We start from the raw sequence: 19,167 nt of genomic DNA on the forward strand, positions 1-19,167 counted from the left end.
TTAAACGCAAGTTGCGTCCGCATATGAAACAGTCTCATAAAAAAGAACAACTGGCAGTATCATAAATAATTTCTGTACTCCTAAAAAAATGAAAGTAATAGCTAAAATACACATTTGTTTTGCTTTTCTATAGATAACAATTACACACTCTGGCTCCAGAAAGATCGATTTAAAAAGGATGGAAAAAGCAGAGGCCCAGAGACCAGCTATAGCATCCAAGGACCAGGCCATGTTTAGAGGGTTCACATTTGTCACCTCCAAGTGGAAAACCCTCCCAAAAGCAACAGGCTCCAGGCAATATCAATGCTGGTTAGAGCAATATTTTCTCTATATATGTATATATGTGTATATAATGCATATATTTTATGTATTTGTCTGCTCATGTCTAAAAGTGTGTGTGTTATACTACTACATGACCTGACACTGCTATACAACTTTATACATTATCCACACATTGTTGATTAGATTAAGCTCTTAGCACGTTATTCATTTAGCATACATATCACATACAGAGGCACCAATCACTGTATGTGCCAGAGTCTACGGCTCCTTCACTCACACAACTTGCACCTGGCACACTCACTACACTATTTACCTATTTTATTTAAACACTGCCTCAAGCTCACGCCCTTTAAATTACTGGCAAAATCTGTTAGTCTTCTATCCATAAGCATAAAATGCCTTGGGTAAGAAATATATAACCCCTGCTCCACCATCCAGAACATTAGCCAATACAATATGCAGGGACTGTGAGCTAGAGGTGGAACGCAAACACTGCAGTCCATCACCTCACCACTCGGCAAGTTTTTCTGCTATCCACACATCTTCTGGTTTGTGTTCCATCCGGCAGCCATCTTTAACTCCACCAGTAAACACTACATTAAAATGCTTAATGGCTGATACCTTTCCTTACATTATTCTCTTATCGTTTTAACCATAACCATAATAAAGACACGACAACTTAAATGTGGGGAAAGTAACACGGGATTTATTGCAGGTATGGTGGTGGAGAAAGGAGCAGTCCGAGTCGACATCCGCCAGGCCAACCAGGATGCCCCAAGCCTTCCAGGGGGCATCCGCAAACGGGGGACAACCACACACCCCAAGGCGCACATATCTACCTAAACGGGGCTACCGCCCCGGGCACTACAGAACCCTCCCCTTTTCTAGGCTAACGGAAGCAACCACAAGTCAACCCGGTCGGGAAGTACTTGGACCGAGACTAATAGCCTATTCCATTTGAAAACAGGTGGGTTAAGCGTGCCCGATACCATCATGTGCCCTTACCACTGGCCGTCGACTGTACTGCGATTTCCGGCCACTGCTACTCCAAGATAACCACCACCGCCAAACTGTACCGGTACAGGATCACCGCAGATGACCATCTTTGTTGATGCATAGGGAGGGAGGGTGGGTAACGTCCAGCAGTGTAAGAGATGGATTCTTCTCCGCCTATCCCATATATAACATCCGTAACTCCTCCCCATGACTCATCCGGACGTCCTGATCAGACCAGCCCCTTTAACCCCCAGAGTCCAATACAGTTCAACACAGCCTTAGCTTTTATTATCCCTCGAGCTTATATCCAGCCCTCTGTTCTTAGTAAACCTGGATACCTAAGAATAAGGCACTACTTCTAATCTCCTTAGAACCTATATTACAAATTGCTCTTATAAGAGAAAATAAGCTATATATCATATAACAAAGTTATTTCAAGAAACCCAGAGCTCATAATCGCATAGAACTTTATTTGCAAAAGAGCTATAAAGATTAGTTCCAGTAACAATACACAACTTTGAATCAGACCATGAAATCAAAATATTTAAACCCACAGAACAATACCAGGAAACCACACCTTAGAAAACAAAATCAGCAAGGTAGAATAGGCTTAGCTGGGTGCAGCATGCAGGTCGTGGCCCTTGGGGTGAGTATTAAGCATAGCCTGAGTGCAGAAAAACAGGGTCTGGTTGAATAAGCTTAGCCAGACACCACTGCTAGAGGAGTGATAAGTTTCCGGGAAGCCAGGGAATTGATGCAGGAGCTAACTTGTGTTTCTAATATGAAGGGGCAAATTTCCTGGAGGAGTATAGTAGAAGGGTAATCCCTCAGACAGACTGTAAGGGGAATATACAAAGATATTAGGGAGACAAATATGTAATAGTTTGCTGTAGTCCACTGAAGCCCAGGGGATGCTACCAGAGATTCACCTTCTGGTTCCCTACTGGTACACAGAACGTATTTAAACAGAGTGCCAAGATGTCCAAGGGGCAGGGAGGAAGCATTAGTATGGCTATATCAATATATATAGGGTATTAACAAGGTACAGGAGGGAAACATTCTTTAAATGAAGAGAAATATTAGAACACGAGGACATGCACTGAAACTGGAGGGAAGTAGGTTCAGAGGAAATTTGAGGAAAAACTACTTCACAGAAAAGGTGGTGGATAAATGGAATAGTCTCCTACTAGAGGTGGTAGATATTAATACAATAGAGCAATTTAAACATACTTGGGACAAAATAAGGATATCCTTACACAGATTAAAAAACCAAATAGGGTTTGAGGTTACCGTAGGTTCATAAAAAAAATGGCCAGACTAGATGGACCAAGCGGTTCTGTTCTGCCATCAAATTCTATGTTAAGAGCTGTACATATTTACTTAAGAGCTTTTTTTAATACTATCTTTCCAACACACAGGCATTACGATTTTCTTCAAACCCCTCCCACTACCACAGCCACCCACTGCAACTATCCTGCTCCACACCAGCCTTTCTCCCACATCACTGTTGCCTCTCACCCTACCTCTACTTACTCTACACTGTTTCACCACAATCTGTGGGTAGTTCACCATCACTCATCCACTTCTCATCCCCTACCTTGCTACACCCATCCATATACCAACATCCCATTTCCCCTTATACATACTTTCTACCCTCCTGCCACTTCCTACAACAATACTTTTCCCACCCCCTTCAATAACTTTTTCACCTCAGTCACTCAACCACCCCCACTCTCTTTTTTCTTGTTCCCTTACCAGGACTGCCTAGAAGGAATGCAGATGAAAGGAAATGTAAGGAAAGACTAAAAGATTGAAAGAACTTCAAGGATAACAGTTACATACTACAAGGAGAACTGATACACCCCTACAAGGAAAATAGATACACTCTTCATTTCTATACTAACTCTCACCAACAACCATAACTCACCAGGAATACGCTGGAGATTACTAAACTAGGAATTTACTGGAGATGACTGATACCAGGAAGACACTAGAAATGGCAGATACCAGGAATACACTGGAGATCGCTTATTCCAGGAATACACTGGAGATGACAAATACCAGGAACACACTGGACATGGACTGATACTAGGAGTATGCTGAAGATGAGAGATACCAGGAATACACTGGAGATGGTTGATACCAGGAACACACTGGAGATGGTATATACCAGGAATACACTGGAGATGATTGATACAATAAGAATGCTGGAGAAGAGAGATACCAGCAATACACTGGAGATTATCGATACCAGGAGTATCATGGAGATGACTGAGGAATCAGACACTGAGAGAACTTCAAGGATAACAGGTACATACTACAAGGAGAACTGATACACCCCTACAAGGAAAATAGATACACTCTTCATTTCTATACTAACTCTCACCAACAACCATAACTCACCAGGAATACGCTGGAGATTACTAAACCAGGAACTTACTGGAGATGACTAATACCAGGAAGACACTAGATATTGCAGATACCAGGAATACACTGGAGATCGCTTATTCCAGGAATACACTAGAGAAGACAAATACCAGGAATACGCTGGAAGTGACTAATTTCAGGAAAATACTGGAGGTGAATGACACCAGCAATTTACTGGAGATGGAATACACTGAATAAGACCGATACCAAGAATACACTGGACATGGACTGATAATAGGAGTATGCTGAAGATGAGAGATACCAGGAATACACTGGAGATGGTTGATACCAGGAACACACTGGAGATGGTATATACCAGGAATACAATGGACATGATTTATACAAGGAGAACGCTGGAGAAGAAAGATACCAGGAATACACTGGAGATGATCGATACCAGGAGTATCATGGAGATGACTGAGGAATCAGACACTGAGAAAACTTCAAGGATAACAGGTACATACTACAAGGAGAACTGATAATAGATACACTCTTCATTTCTATACTAACTCTCACCGACAACCATAACTCACCAGGAATACGCTCGAGATTACTAAACCAGGAATACACTGGCAATGACAGATACCAGGAATACACTGGAGAAGACAGATACCAGGAATACACTGGAGAGGACAGATACCGGAAATATACTGGACATGATTAATATCAGGAGAATGCTGGAGATAACAGATACTAGGAAAACCCTGGAAATATATACTGGGGTTTGTGCTTCAGGGAGGGATAGGAATCTCAAGGGGTGGAATATAGACATGTTCACCGTCACCGAGAAGGCCAAGAAAGTTGCGGCTGCAGCTAAGGCAAAGGGCGGTGACGTTGAGGCTAGTTTTAAAACTTACAGAAATTGGTTGAGCGGAGTGTATCTGTGTATGGCCTTTTATCTTCAGTCTCGTCCCAGGGAGTACATGGAGGTGCCTTCGAATGATACATGGGATGTATGTATCATCTGGCATATGATGAAGAGTTTAGGTCAAAATACGATGGTCACCCAAATCTGTTATTCGGGTTCAAGTCAAGGCCTGGGAAAAGGTTATGGAGGAGGTGTGGGTTGACCCCTTCCCTGCGGTCATAAGGCATCCTCCGTGGCGAGGGAAGCCTGGCATGCCAGTACAGTGAAAAAGGCAATGTTATGCATTTAATAGGGGATAATGTGAACGGGGTGCTGCATGCAGGTTCACACATACATGCTCTCTCTGTAGTGGGCCCTACATGGCCAGGGATTGTGACAAAACGGCAAGAGGGGGTGGGGCAGGAGTCTCCACACCCTCTGGAGCTATTTAAGGTGGTTTCCCCAATAGTTTTTTCAAGCCTCTCCCGTTGGATGGATAGATATCCACAGCAGGCATAGGTGGAGTTTTCTGTGTTCCAGGTTTCTTCAGGGTTTCCATTTGCTAATCAAGGGGTCCGTGGGGACCTCTCGGGTCCCTAATTTAAAGTTGACATTTATGTTTCTGGAGGTCTTAGTCGAAAATGTGGGAAAAGAGGTGATTTTAGGACATATGTGCAGCCCCTGTTCAGAGCCCCCGCTGAAAGGCATGGTGATTTCCCAGATTGATGTGGTGCCTTATTCAGCATCTATCATTCCCGCCTGGGGCTTCAGTAAATGATGCAATCCCAAAGCATTATTGCACAATGACCTATCAGTCCTTTGAATCTGCACTGGATTTGGTTTGTAGCTTTGGGAAAGGGGCATTATTGGCGAAGGTGGACTTTCAGTCCGCATTCCGCCGTCTCCTTTTGCACCCTGGCTCCTTTACCTTCATGGGATTTCAAATGGAGGACGGGTTCTATATGAACAAGTGCCTTCCCAAGCTCAATCTCTGCTGGGACTGTTTAATGTTGCTTGAAGGGTTATACCGATGGGCAAAATGATTTTCCGCAAGCTGGACAGGGCAACCACTGGCTTCTCCCGGCCTCAATGTCATATTCCTCTGTCCCATGAGATTAGGGAATACTTGCGGGTGTGGAAACTGTTTCACCAGAATTTCAACAGTGTCTGTGTCTGGCTCGATCTCCCAAATTCCAGTCGGGAGTTACAGGTATTCTCGGATTCCGCGGGCTCAGTTGGATTCAGGGCATACTTCGCAGGTGACTGGTGCATGTCGCACTGGCCCACTGATTGGGTCCATTTCGGTTGTATGGCTAATTTGGCTCTCAATGCTTCCCTGTCCTGGCAGATTGCGAGGCCGGAATAAGGAGCCTGGCAGAATACTCGTTAGCTTCTGCTACGCTGTGTAGATATCAGGATGCCTCGCAGGAATGGCTCATTTTTCAGAATGTGGTTCCCACTGGTAGTAGGGATGGGTATGATCGTATGCAGAACTTTGTGTGGGCTGGTTATAACGCCGGTAAATCAGAGTCAGCGATGTGCGCCACCATGGCAGGCATATCCTTTTTATGTAAAATGTATGGTTTAGTTGATGTGACCAGGGGGTTCTTAATTATTAGGGCGCTGTATGGCTGGGCAAGGACACGTCCCGTTCATCCTGATGGTAGGAGATCTATTAGTCAGGTAATATTGAAAGACTTGCTAGGTGCGATCTCTGTTTTGGCCCGTGACCCATATGAAAGGGGCCCTTTTAGCTCGGTCTTTGCGATGCTCTTCTTGGCGCATTTCGGGTGAGAAAGTTGGTTGCCTCCAGGCGGTCCGCTGCACTCTCTGGGATGTTAGCAAAAGACGTTGTTCTATTCCCTCATTCACTATCTTGCAGTATGCGGTGGTCAAAGACAGATCAGCTGGGTAAGCAGCGATGGGTTACACTGTCCCCCTTGCACAGTTGGTCAGTTTGCCCAGTGCAGGTGGTCGCTGGCTTTTCTGGACTGGGGAAAAAGGATACGTTACCATGACTGGTGCATAATGATGGGTCCCCTTCACGTGATACCAGTTTAGACGCCTTGGGATTGAATAGCACACAATTTGGCACACATTCGTTTAAAATAGGTGCGTCCACGTCTGTAGCTGTAGATAGTGAGTCAGGCCCATATATTCAGGAGATAGGCAGATGGAAGTCCACTGCATATCAGCGATACGTGAGACCCTCTCTTCTCTCTTGCACTTTTCTTATCCTCCTCTTCAGGGTTTGACACGGGACTCTGTTGCTTGCTGCTCTTGGTTGCAGGGGCGCGAAGGGATTTATCCGGATTTTCCCTCTAAAGTGGACCTGATTGGCTATTGGTACCACAAGGTTTTGATGGTTTTTAGCTTCGCCTGTGTCGCCTGTCCTTTTCTTGTTCTTGTCATTCTTCTTCTCTTTCTCTTTTTGTTTCCTCCTTATCTCCATCAATTTTCCTTCTCCTTGGATTAAGTCTTGCTTGTCTCGATGTGCAGTGGCTTATATAGATAATGGCCTATGGGATTGGTATGTTGTTGTGTGGTGCTATAACAGTGTTGTTTTTGCTGCAATATAGTGGATGGAACTCGCTGAAGCTCCCGGTCCTAGGTCACTCGTTTGTGCATTGGGCTGCTTTGCACCAAGCAGCTGGTAATACAGCTGCGTTCCCCTGCCAAGTAGCTGTATCTTGGTTAGGTTGGAGGGGAATAAGGTGGCTGAGTTTTAAACTGTCCACAAAAATAGTGGAGAGTGGGGATCTCCAAATTTTGGTTACACATCTGGGTGGAAATGATTTCTGTCACCATATCAGTTACAGTTTAATTTAAATAAATTAGTTATTTGCCAACAAGGCAGTGTGGTGTCTTTATTATATTACTTAGGAGTTAAGGTTAAGACTAAGGTCTATTGTTTATGATAGCAACCCTATGCATTTTACTAGAACTGAGGGATGGATTAAGGAGTTGGGTATGAAATGATGAATGTGATGGCTCCGACGATGACAAGCGCGACGCAAAAATCTACAATGACTATAAAAACCAAATGCAGACTTAGCATAAAACACAATAGAGATCACGACCTGCTTTTCTTACATTCCGAACCCTGGCAAAGATGGCACTTTTAGCAAAACAGTGGTATATTGCACCAGGATTATCCTTACAACTCTAGGCTATATTTATTGGACCATTATCTTCGTTAAATTTATATTCTCAGAAGGCCTATAGTCCTAGAGGTGGTGCACCCACACTATGTACTAATATTGGAATTAACAAGAGTTGGTGTGTTTGACTTGGGGCACTCATAGGATATATAGAATATAAAACGTATTGAAACTTTATTAGTATACATTAAAAATAATGATAGTAAAACTAAGTAGAACAGTGAAATATTAAAAGATGTAGATGGATATGTAAACCAGACAAAAATCTTGCTGAACTGTTAAGACTAGCAATAACCGCTAGTACGCGCTGTCCTCTCAATTCCTATATAGATCGGAGTATAATTAGTAAAAGGAATCATAAGCTTATCTGATATAAAGATCAGGGGTAGGAGGGGTGAAATAGGGTATAAATATCTTGCTAGCACAACATACACTCAATAGTGTTAGTGATCTTTCATTTCCCTCTTTATGATAGAAGGACTCGATATATAGGAATTGAGAGGACAGCGCGTACTAGCGGTTATTGCTTAACAGTTCAGCAAGATTTTTGTGTGGTTTACATATCCATCTACATCTTTTAATATTTCACTGCTCTACTTAGTTTTACTATCATTATTTTTAATGTATACTAATAAAGTTTCAATACGTTTTATATTCTATATATCCTATGAGTGCCTCAAGTCAAACACACCAACTCTTGTTAATTCCAAAGATGGCACTTTGTATGCACGTCAGTTTGCATAGCGACTTCAACTTTTCTCTATTTAAAGCAGCAATGCCAACAGCCGTGTGTAATGTAAAACAGTATAGGTTGTTAAATGACCTAATAAAGTGTTTGGCTGTTGGCATTGCCGCTTTAAATAGAGAAAAGTTGAAGTCACTGGAAACTGACGTGCATAGAAAGTGCTGTCTTTGCCAGGGTTCGGAATGTAAGAAAAGCAGGTTGGTGATCTCTATTGTCAGTTTTATGCTAAGTCTGCATTTGTTTTTTATAGTCATTGTGGAAATCAGATTTTTTTTGTCAGTGTTCTCGTTGTCGGTGGCATCAGCGTCATTCTGATGACTACCACCAGGATTAAGCCCAAGGAACATTAAAAGCTGTAGTTTGTGTACATAACTATTTGGATCACTGAGGGTTAACAAAGTGAGTAGGTGTGGTGATGTACAAACAAGTGTAATTAATGGACAGAGACAAGGGATCAGTTTAAAAGAGTGGGGTGGAGTTAGCTCACTCTCTTGGCCCAGGAAATCAATCTCTCCCTCCCATTCCTGAGTCCTGGTTCAAGTGTGGTGGTTGTCTGCTCAAGGTACAGCTTGTCCTGCTTCTGTCTTCTGTAGAAATGGCCACATGATGCACGTGCCAGTTCTTACAGTGGAGTGTTGGTGCAGGCCGGAGGTATAAAAAGGCCAATTGGAACTCGGGCTCATGGTATTATACGGGTGTTGTGGTTCAGACCCTGTAATGTTCATTTTATTGTTACCAATAAACATTGCCCAATTCGATTATTGTGGTTCGAACGCACAAAGAGATTTAATAGCAGTAGATAGCAGGATTTACAGCAAGCCATGCTGAAGCATTAAATATATAACAATAAACAGGAAAGTATAAACTCAGATACATTAGATTTCGCAAAGCGAGTCCTGTATCCAGGCTCAGATACAGTCCTGTTGCCTGTTGTCAGGAAGAGAGAGAAAGTTAACTGGCCCAGGAAGCTTATATGCAGTTTCAGTTAACAAAAAACAGTGACGATTTCACAATGTACACAAAGATCAAAGTCACTTCTTCATTGGTCCAGGGGTTTGGTCAGTCCAGTATAATGCAAATCATAGGTCAGTGGAGGTCAGATCACTCCAATAGCTGAGCATAAGTGCCTAAGGGAACCGACCTAATCTAGTTTAAACCAACCTATTTGCATTCTAAACACAATATCATTTTGAGCATTAATCCTTTATCTTCCATAACTAGCGATCCCAGGAAGCGATTGCTTCACTGATAGTAGCGGATTCCTGATGGCAATGTGTAGATCAAAATGACACTAAACATGATACTTTTCCTATATCCTGAGCCTTAGATACCTTCAATATAATATAATTTATGTATAAATACTTTCTCATACATTTTACTAATAAATAAATGTGGATTGGAACATTAATAAATGTGTACTTTTTACAAGTGTAAGTGCGAATGTAAATGTGTGTTTTATTAATCCGTGCAATTGCGTCACTACATGTGGCATACCAATCGAATGGAAAACAAATTTTAATCAATTTAGTTTATTTCATCCTATTATTTGACTCCCACAACCCGGAGATATGTTGGTCAGCAGGGAGCTACGGCCATGGTATGGTACGAGTGCTATGGTTCAGCCTCGCAGGTAAGTTGGGCCTGCAAGTAGATAAGGTCATGGTATAGTATAGATATAGATTGTACGCTCCTTTGAGCAGGGCTTTCTCTCCTCCTGTTTCCACCACTTTAAACTTTGCTTTCCAGCTACTCAGCCCACCTCCTCTTGGACCTTCTGCTCTCCGACTCCTCTCGCTTCTCTCTGTTCCTCTCAGTGGCTCTTAACCTGTCATCCGCGCCCACCCTTTTGTGCTCAAGTTACCATCTTGTACTGATTATACCTCACCCTTTCTCTCCAGCTGTGCTCTGAGCTCCCAGAGTTATAGTGCTTACTGTTACTTGTACTGTGCCATTTTTTGTCCTTGTGCGGCGCTCTGTACACTTTGTGACGCAGTATAAATAAAAATTAATAATAATAATAATAATAATAGGTGTTGTAGTTCAGCTCTGGAGATATGCTGGGTCAGTAAAAGAAAGCACAGCCCTGGATGTACTTGGTGCTACATGTTCGAGGACCGTGGTATGGCACCGGCTGTGGTTCAGCTCTGGATGTACCTGGTACAACGTGGATGATGGCTGTGGTATGGTACTGGATGTGTTTTATTTCTGGATGTACTGGGTGCCACATGTTTGAAAGCCATGGTATGATACAGGTGTTGTGGTTCAGCCCTGGAGGTAACTGGAGATGCTTGGTGAGCGTGAAAACGGCATGGTCTGCCGTCCAGCGGCTGGTGCAGCCTTTAATGTGGCAGGAGAACACTGTACAGGATAAGCAAACTGGGTGAACTCTACATTCATGGTAGTCGCGCGTTTGGAATCTGTGCCCTTCGAAGAGTCGGTCTAGGTTCGGTGCAAGTACAGCTTATCTGGGCTGACTTGCGGTGTGCTACGCCCAGTGGGGTGCGGGTTCTGGGATGAGATGTCCCTTTAAGTTTAAGAAACAGTGTGTGCTTATGGATGGACAAGGTCGAGTACATTGTGCTATACGGTTTGATTTAAATAGATAAGAGTTATTTGCCAACAAGTCGGTGTGGTGTTTTTATTACTTAAGGTTAAGGAGTTAAGGTTAAAACTAAGGTCTATTGGTTATGTTATCAACCGTAAGGATTTTATACACTGGAGAAAGTAGATACCAGGAATTCACTGGAGACAACTAATATAAAGATTACACTGTAGCTTACTGTTAATAGGATTACAGTGGAGAAAACAATATCAGGAACACACTGGAAATGGTTGATACCAGGAATACAGTGGAGTTGATTGATACCAGGATTACACTGCAGATGACTACCAGGAACTCACTATACATGATTGATTCCAGGAGTATGCAGGAGATGTCTGAGGACTCAGAGAGTGAGAGGACTTTAAGGATAACATGTACATAATACAAGGAGAACTGATACACCCCTGCAAGGAAAATTAATACATTCTTCATTGCTATCCTGACTCCCACCAACAACCCCAAATCCCCAGGAACATATTTAATATGGTATATACCAGGAATACAGTGGAGATTACTGAAACCAGAAAAGTGCTGGAGAGGACTGATACCAGGAATACACTGGAGATGGTGACTACCAGGAATACACTGGAGGGCATAATAATAATTATTAATAGCGAAATTAACAGAGAAGCCAAGGCTACACTGATATGAGCATCTGTCATGTACATTTGGACACAGCTGCCTTAAATAGCATAGGAAGAAGAGGATGGTGATCCCTGCAGCAAATGACTGGAGATTCTATGTTATAAATAGTGGATGTATGCTTGTGCATGCATGTCTGCAGATTGAAAAGGCAGGCAGTTGGGGAAGGAGATGAGGAAGTCTGTGGAGTAGAACCTGTCCGGTTGGGTATCTGCTTCACAGATCACGCCTTAATGAAGTAAGAGTTTCGGCGGGTTCAGCGGGTCATAGCACCTCAAGTTAATGGTTGACACTGAACACTCCAAAAAATGGTTTGTTTGGAAACTTCTTATGAAACTATCTTAGGAGTTTGGGAGCAAGGACCTCAGTGGCATCAACCCAGGTATGTTCATCTGGACCATAGACCTTCCAATCCACTAGAAACCATCCCCCATTCTCTTCTCTCTTTTTCCTTCACAGGACTCCCTAAAAGGAACAACAACCAATAGGAAATAAAGGGAACGAATCAGAGACTGAGAGAACTTCAAGAATAACAGGTGCATTCTACAAGGAGAAATGATACACCCCTACAAGGAAAGTTGATGCACTCTTTATTTCTATTCTGACTCTCGCAAACAGCCCCATTAATATACTGGAGACGGCAGAAATCAGGAATACACTGGCGAGGACTGATACAAGCAATACAGCAGAGATGGTAAACAACAGGAAAGCACTGGAGAAAACAACTATTATCAACTGAAGCCAAACTGACAGAGAAGCCAAGGCTAAACTGACATGAACATCTGAAACTTATGTATTGACACAGGTGCCTTAAATAGTATAGGAGGAAAAGAAGGGGGATCCATGCAACAAATGACTGGAGAGTGTCACAGTTGCATACAGGAATACAGCTGGGAGCCACGAATATGGTGAAAACACTCTGTGTTTATTTGCAGAAATGTACAAAGCAGGTAATCAAGTCTGTAGAAATAAATACCAGGTGCAAGCTAATGCAGGAAATGATATGATTGTTCAGAAACCAGCAGGTAAACAGTTAATGCAGGGAACCAGGATGTATGAACAGATTTCCAAGCAGCATGAACCAGAGGAGCAAGGCAGGAGGAAGAGTCCACAGGCTGCAACAAGGATATGACTTCACAGGATGGAACAACAGGAAATGACATCAATAACCAGCAATGTGTGCTGGGAGTGACAGGTATATAAAGGGAAAAATGAGACCACACCCAGGTGCATGGGATAATTAGTGAAGCAGCAAGGTTAACCCCTAATGCACACAAATAGGGCACAATAGCAGCACCTCTGGTGAATGAAGGTACTGCTGCAGCACATAAAAATAAACACAAATACAGCACAGTGCAAAACAAACAGGGGCTGCAGGATGCAAGCAGCATTCAAAAGGGAAATGTAGCAGGCAGATCATGACAGTACCCCCCCTTTAAAGGGCGGATTCCAGACGCCCAATTACCAAAAATGTCTAAATTCGTTGGAATCATAGTCCACAATAGGGGGCCCGGCAGAAAAGTCCTCGTCCATGGGCAGAAGGGCAAAGGAGGCCATGCCAGCTGCCAGTTCAAGCACTGCAGAACCACCTCTTTTCTTACGTCCTCCTCTCTTACGGGACTTCCTTAGAGTTGGGACCTGCGCCAACTGGGTGGAGCACAAGGGTAGTTCTCGAACTGTAGTGCCGGGTAGTGTTGCTGAAAGCACCGGTGATCCACAGGATGGCACTGCAGGGGTTGGAGAAAACCTTTTGATTGCTTCCTCAACAAACCGTTGTAAGTCAAACAGGATGGGATATTGGGTTTCAATAAAAGGATTTTCCCATTCCAAAGCTTCTCCTTTAAAATACGAAATAAGGAACAGTACACGTCCCTTAGGGTTGTTAACAAGCTCTGCTATGGAGGGCATATAAGAGGCAGCAAATTTCAGAAGAGCACAAAGTTGGGAAATGTGCCCCTCAAAGAAAGGCAACGGCTCAGACTCGGCACCCTCAGCACAGGATGACTCGGACTTGGCAACAGACCTGACAGGGGACCCGGACTGGGCGGCAGACTTGGGAGCAGGCCCGGACTGGGCGGCAGACTTGGGAGCAGGCCCGGACTGGGCGGCAGACTTGGAGGGGACAACGCTGTGAGAAGCCTTGGAGGGGACAGCGCTGTGAGAAGCCTGAGGGCAGACAGCACTTTGAGAAGCCTGAGGGCAGACAGCACTTTGAGAAGCCTGAAGGCAGACAGCACTTTGAGAAGCCTGAAGGCAGACAGCATTTTGAGAAGCCTGAAGGCAGACAGCACTTTGAGAAGCCTGAAGGCAAACAGCACTTTGAGAAGCCTGAAGGCAGACAGCACTTTGAGAAGCCTGAGGGAAGACAGCACTTTGAGAAGCCTGAGGGAAGACAGCACTTTGAGAAGCCTGAGGGCAGACAGCACCAAGTGGGAACTCGGGCTGAACCGCATGGACTGGCAACTCGGGCTGGACCGCATGGACTGGCAACTCGGGCTGGACCGCATGGACTGGCAACTCGGGCTGGACCGCATGGACTGGCAACTCGGGCTGGACCGCATGGACTGGCAACTCGGGCTGGACCGCATGGACTGGCAACTCGGGCTGGACCGCCCACTCTGGAGCAGACTGGAAGGGCAGCGCCCCCTCTGGAGCAGACTGGAAGGGCAGCGCCCCCTCTGGAGCAGACTGGAAGGGCAGCGCCCCCTCTGGAGCAGACTGGAAGTGCAGCACCCCCTCTGGAGCAGACTGGAGCTCAGGAACAGAGACAGCGGCTGAAGACTCGGAACTGGCGGCAGCGGCTGGAGACTCGGCACTGGAGGCAGCGGCTGGAGACTCGGCACTGGAGGCAGCGGCTGGAGACTCGGCACTGGAGGCAGCGGCTGGAGACTCGGCACTGGAGGCAGCGGCTGGAGACTCGGCACTGGAGGCAGCGGCTGGAGACTCGGCACTGGATAGCACGGTAACAGGAGACTCGGGTGCAGAAGCTGCGGCAGCAGGCTCACGACCGGGCACAGTGGCAGCAGGCTCACGACCGGACACAGTGGCAGCAGGCTCACGACCGGACACAGTGGCAGCAGGCTCACGACCGGACACAGTGGCAGCAGGCTCAGGACCGGACACAGTGGCAGGAGACTCGGGACCGGACACAGTGGCAGGAGACTCGGGACCGGACACAGTGGCAGGAGACTCGGGACCGGACACAGTGGCAGGAGACTCGGGACCGGACACAGTGGCAGGAGACTCGGGACCGGACACAGTGGCAGGAGACTCGGGACCGGACACAGTGGCAGGAGACTCGGGACCGGACACAGTGGCAGGAGACTCGGGACCGGACACAGTGGCAGGAGACTCGGGACCGGACACAGTGGCAGGAGACCCGGGACCGGACACAGTGGCAGGAGACCCGGGACCGGACACAGTGGCAGGAGACCCGGGACCGGACACAGTGGCAGGAGACTCGGGATCGGACACAGTGGCAGGAGACTCGGGACCGGACACAGTGGCAGGAGACTCAAAGCTGGAGGCAGATGATGTGACCTCAGAGCTGGAGGCAGATGATGTGACCTCAGAGCTGGAGGCAGAGGCTGGCACCTCGCAACAGGAGACAGAGGCTGGCACCTCGCAACAGGAGACAGAGGCTGGCACCTTGCAACAGGAGACAGAGGCTGGCACCTCGCAACAGGAGACAGAGGCTGGCACCTCGCAACAGGAGACAGAGGCTGGCACCTCGCAACAGGAGACAGAGGCTGGCACCTCGCAACAGGCGACAGAGGGAGTTAGTGCCTAAGGACAGGCGGCTGGAGCTGGCGCGTCAGGACAGGCGGCTGGAGCTAGAAGATTGGGTCTCTTCGCAGAGAACAGGAATGCTGGAGCATAAACAGATTTGGAGTGCAGAGAGGAAACAACAGGTGATGGTTCAGTAAGCTGACGTGGTCTACGGATGGGACAGTCCTGCAAGAAATGTGCATTGCTGGCACAGTAGAGACACAACTTGTTTGTTATTCTGCGACGCCGTTCCTCTTTGGTCAGATGGGGCCGTGGACCACATGTGAACTGGGAATTTGTTACCCCATAGTTCTTAGAAAACAGCAAACTCGTAGAAGCACTTTTAAGAGGTGCCGCTTGCACAGGTTCATCAGCAGAGAAGGTGGATTGAAACAGATCAGCAGCTTCTGAATTAGGAGGGACAGAATCTGACAGTCTCCTGAGTGGGTCCAAAAGCAACGTAGCAAATTTAGCCAGCTGGGAGCGAAGCAAGATAATGTCCATCTGTAAAGTTTGTAGCAGTGGCAATTCCAAGTTTGGTAAAACAGACATGTTGCAGAAAACAAATGAAAACTTGATTGCAGAGAAAAGGTCCCAGAAATAAAAAACTTTCACCTGACTCCTAAGCTGTTTTTTGGGCTGGTTATACTGTCACGGTTGCATACAGGAATACAGCTGGGAGCCACGAATATGGTGAAAACACTCTGTGTTTATTTGCAGAAATGTACAAAGCAGGTAATCAAGTCTGTAGAAATAAATACCAGGTGCAAGCTGATGCAGGAAATGATATGATTGTTCAGAAACCAGCAGGTAAACAGTTAATGCAGGGAACCAGGATGTATGAACAGATTTCCAAGCAGGAGGAAGAGTCCACAGGCTGCAACAAGGATATGACTTCACAGGATGAAACAACAGGAAATGACATCAATAACCAGCAATGTGTGCTGGGAGTGACAGGTATATAAAGGGAAAAATGAGACCACACCCAGGTGCATGGGATAATTAGTGAAGCAGCACCTCTGGTGAATGAAGGTACTGCTGATTGAAATGGGACACAGCCGAGAGAGAAGATGAGGAAACCGCTCATGCAGGACACTGAGCGTGCCTTACTGAGGTAAGAGTGTCAGCAGGTCCAGAGTAGGATAGTAACCCCGGTCTTAATGGTTGATGCTAAACACCCATAAAGTGGTTTGTTGGGAAACGTCCTAAGAAACTTTCTTAGGAGTTTGGGAACAAGAACATCAGTGGCATCAAGACAGGTATGTTCTTTTGAACCATAGCCTTCCAATCCACCAGATACTGAGTCTTTCCCCAAGAACATCTGAAATTTAGAAGCCGTTCAAGGAGTCTTGATAGTAGAAGTAGCCAAGGCTAAGGATGAAAAAACAATAATAAACGGCAGTTTGAGTAGGGAAATATCATGGTGTAGGGAAATATGGAAAGAATTAGAAATACGGAAAAAAGGGGAAGCTTAAAGACTACCTGATTGATAAACTTTTTATTCTCAATGGACCAATGTACATAGGTGAAAGTTTCACACCAAAGTGCTCGTAAGTGAAGATTATGGGTTGACAACCAAACTATGTTTCCTACTTTCAAAGATGTAGCAGCGCAACGTTTCTTGTCAAAGAATTAAAAGCAAATGGATGCATTCTTTAGTCTCTCCACCGCTTTAGTTCAGATGTAAAAGTGGTGACACAGAGAGCCTTTTTTACGCCACACGGTGGTATAATTTCACCGTGCACAGTCCTCCTGTCAGAATGCAGAATTCCAAATCCTGGGATAAAGCTATAAAAGTCCCCTCCTATTCTCAACAAATTGCCAGTGCAACACTTTCCTAGTTCCTGGCACTAGCGTACCACTGTTGTTGTTTATCTGCTGCTGCACAGACTTCAGCCATTACCATCTGTTGCTGCTCAAACAGTAGATATTTACCCCTCGTGAGGATGAAGCTTTCTCCTACGTTTTCTTCTGATTCACCTTTGGCCATTAGGGGTAGTAGGTTACTGCTCTAAGTCTTCCAGGTTCTAGATACTTCTCTGTGTCTCTAGGTACGGGTTTCCAGTACCAGGTTTGACTAGGTTGTGGGTTCTGGGACGGCCTGATCCCTTTGGGTTTGCTCATTCCGAGTTCCTACTTTCTGATGCAAGTCCTGAGTCCTGAGTTGCCCAGGACCAGTTCCAGGTTTATTCTGTCCAGGAGGTAGCCTTTCCAGTCTTGGTACAATAATCCTCTGAGTTTCTGGACATTGGGGGGTACTAAGTCTCTGGCCGTTGGTTCTGTTTCTCGGTTCCCGCTTCCAGGTTCCAGTCCACCAGTTCTAGATTTCAGTTAGTTATTCAACTAGAGAGTCCAGTCCAGTATTGCTCCTCCTGTCATCTGGTAGTCACAAATAGAGTACACCTTCTCTCCATGAGAATCCGGCCTCCTAGTTTCCACTTTACCTCTGCTACAGCTAGTCCCAAGGGTCCCGAGACGGATCCCAGGAACCCTATTGCCATGACAACACTCACTTTATTACCATATACCCACCACCCCAGGAGTGTAGGAAGAGCCTTAGTATTTTCAGCACAGGGCTGGTTCTTCCTAGCACAATTTTTTTGTGGACCTCACTTCCTACAGATTTCAGCCCCGTGCTGTATAGCTTGGGGTTGGGTTGCCATTATGGCAGGGGGACACTCGACAGGGGTCTATAGTGCCATCCACTCCAGCTGGTTGGCCTACTGCTGGTTTTGGTAAAATCAGATGGACTCCCTGCATTTTTTTTCTCCTAATTTCACCGCAACCAGCACTATCCTGGCAGCACTAGGATTAATAGCATTAGGAGGGGGGACTCCACGTATTTGTTTTAAAGCAAATTTTATTTTTCAACACCTTATAGAACTGGCGGTTCAGGCAGCTGTAATGCCACCTGCTCCGCTGGATCAGCAGGTTCTGACAGGTATGTATGTACCTGCAGCGCCTGAGTACTACAGAGGCCTGCACCCGAATTCAACAGGTCACGGATCTTGTGATCTGTGGCTTGATGAATTCGGCCTCACGGAAAGCCAAAATATGGGCGGGTTGCGCTCAGAATATGTACCCTAATCAATCAGGCCCGCTGAAACTGAAAGAAAGTCTCTAATGTCCTGCCAAAGGGATGACTACCAATAATCCTGATAAAAACATTACAGAGTTTTTCGAAACCCAGATTGATCAGAAACCGGGAGGAAGGAGCCCAATACATAGACTTTTTCTGAAGTTTCGAAGATACCAACATCTTGCTCTGCGAAGCAGTAGTAGAGGGAGTTGTAGATGTGACAAGCAGACACTTAAGATCTAAAGTAGGATGGTTCTCCAAAATGTAAGCATCATGGTCACTTTGAAAAGAGTGGGATAAGGTGTCAGCCTTACGATTTTTACTACTCGGTCTAAAGTTAATACGGAGGTCAAAACGGGAAAAAAAGGAGAAACCACTGGGCCTGTCATAGGGTTAGACACTGAGCAGTTTGAAGTATGCCAATTTTTTATGATCCATAAAGACTCTTACAAACAATAAGGAACTCTCGAGAAGATATCACCATTCTTTGAATGCTAATTTCATAGCCAATTTTTCTCCTCTGATATGAACTTAACAAGAGAATAAACTAAGTTTTACTAATAAAACTTCTTCTACTAATAAACAGAAGTTTTTCAGCAGAAGATCTTTGAGAGAGGA

The sequence above is a fragment of the Mixophyes fleayi genome, chromosome 3 (genome assembly GCF_038048845.1).
Source record: "Mixophyes fleayi isolate aMixFle1 chromosome 3, aMixFle1.hap1, whole genome shotgun sequence".
Classification (NCBI taxonomy): Eukaryota; Metazoa; Chordata; class Amphibia; order Anura; family Limnodynastidae; genus Mixophyes; species Mixophyes fleayi.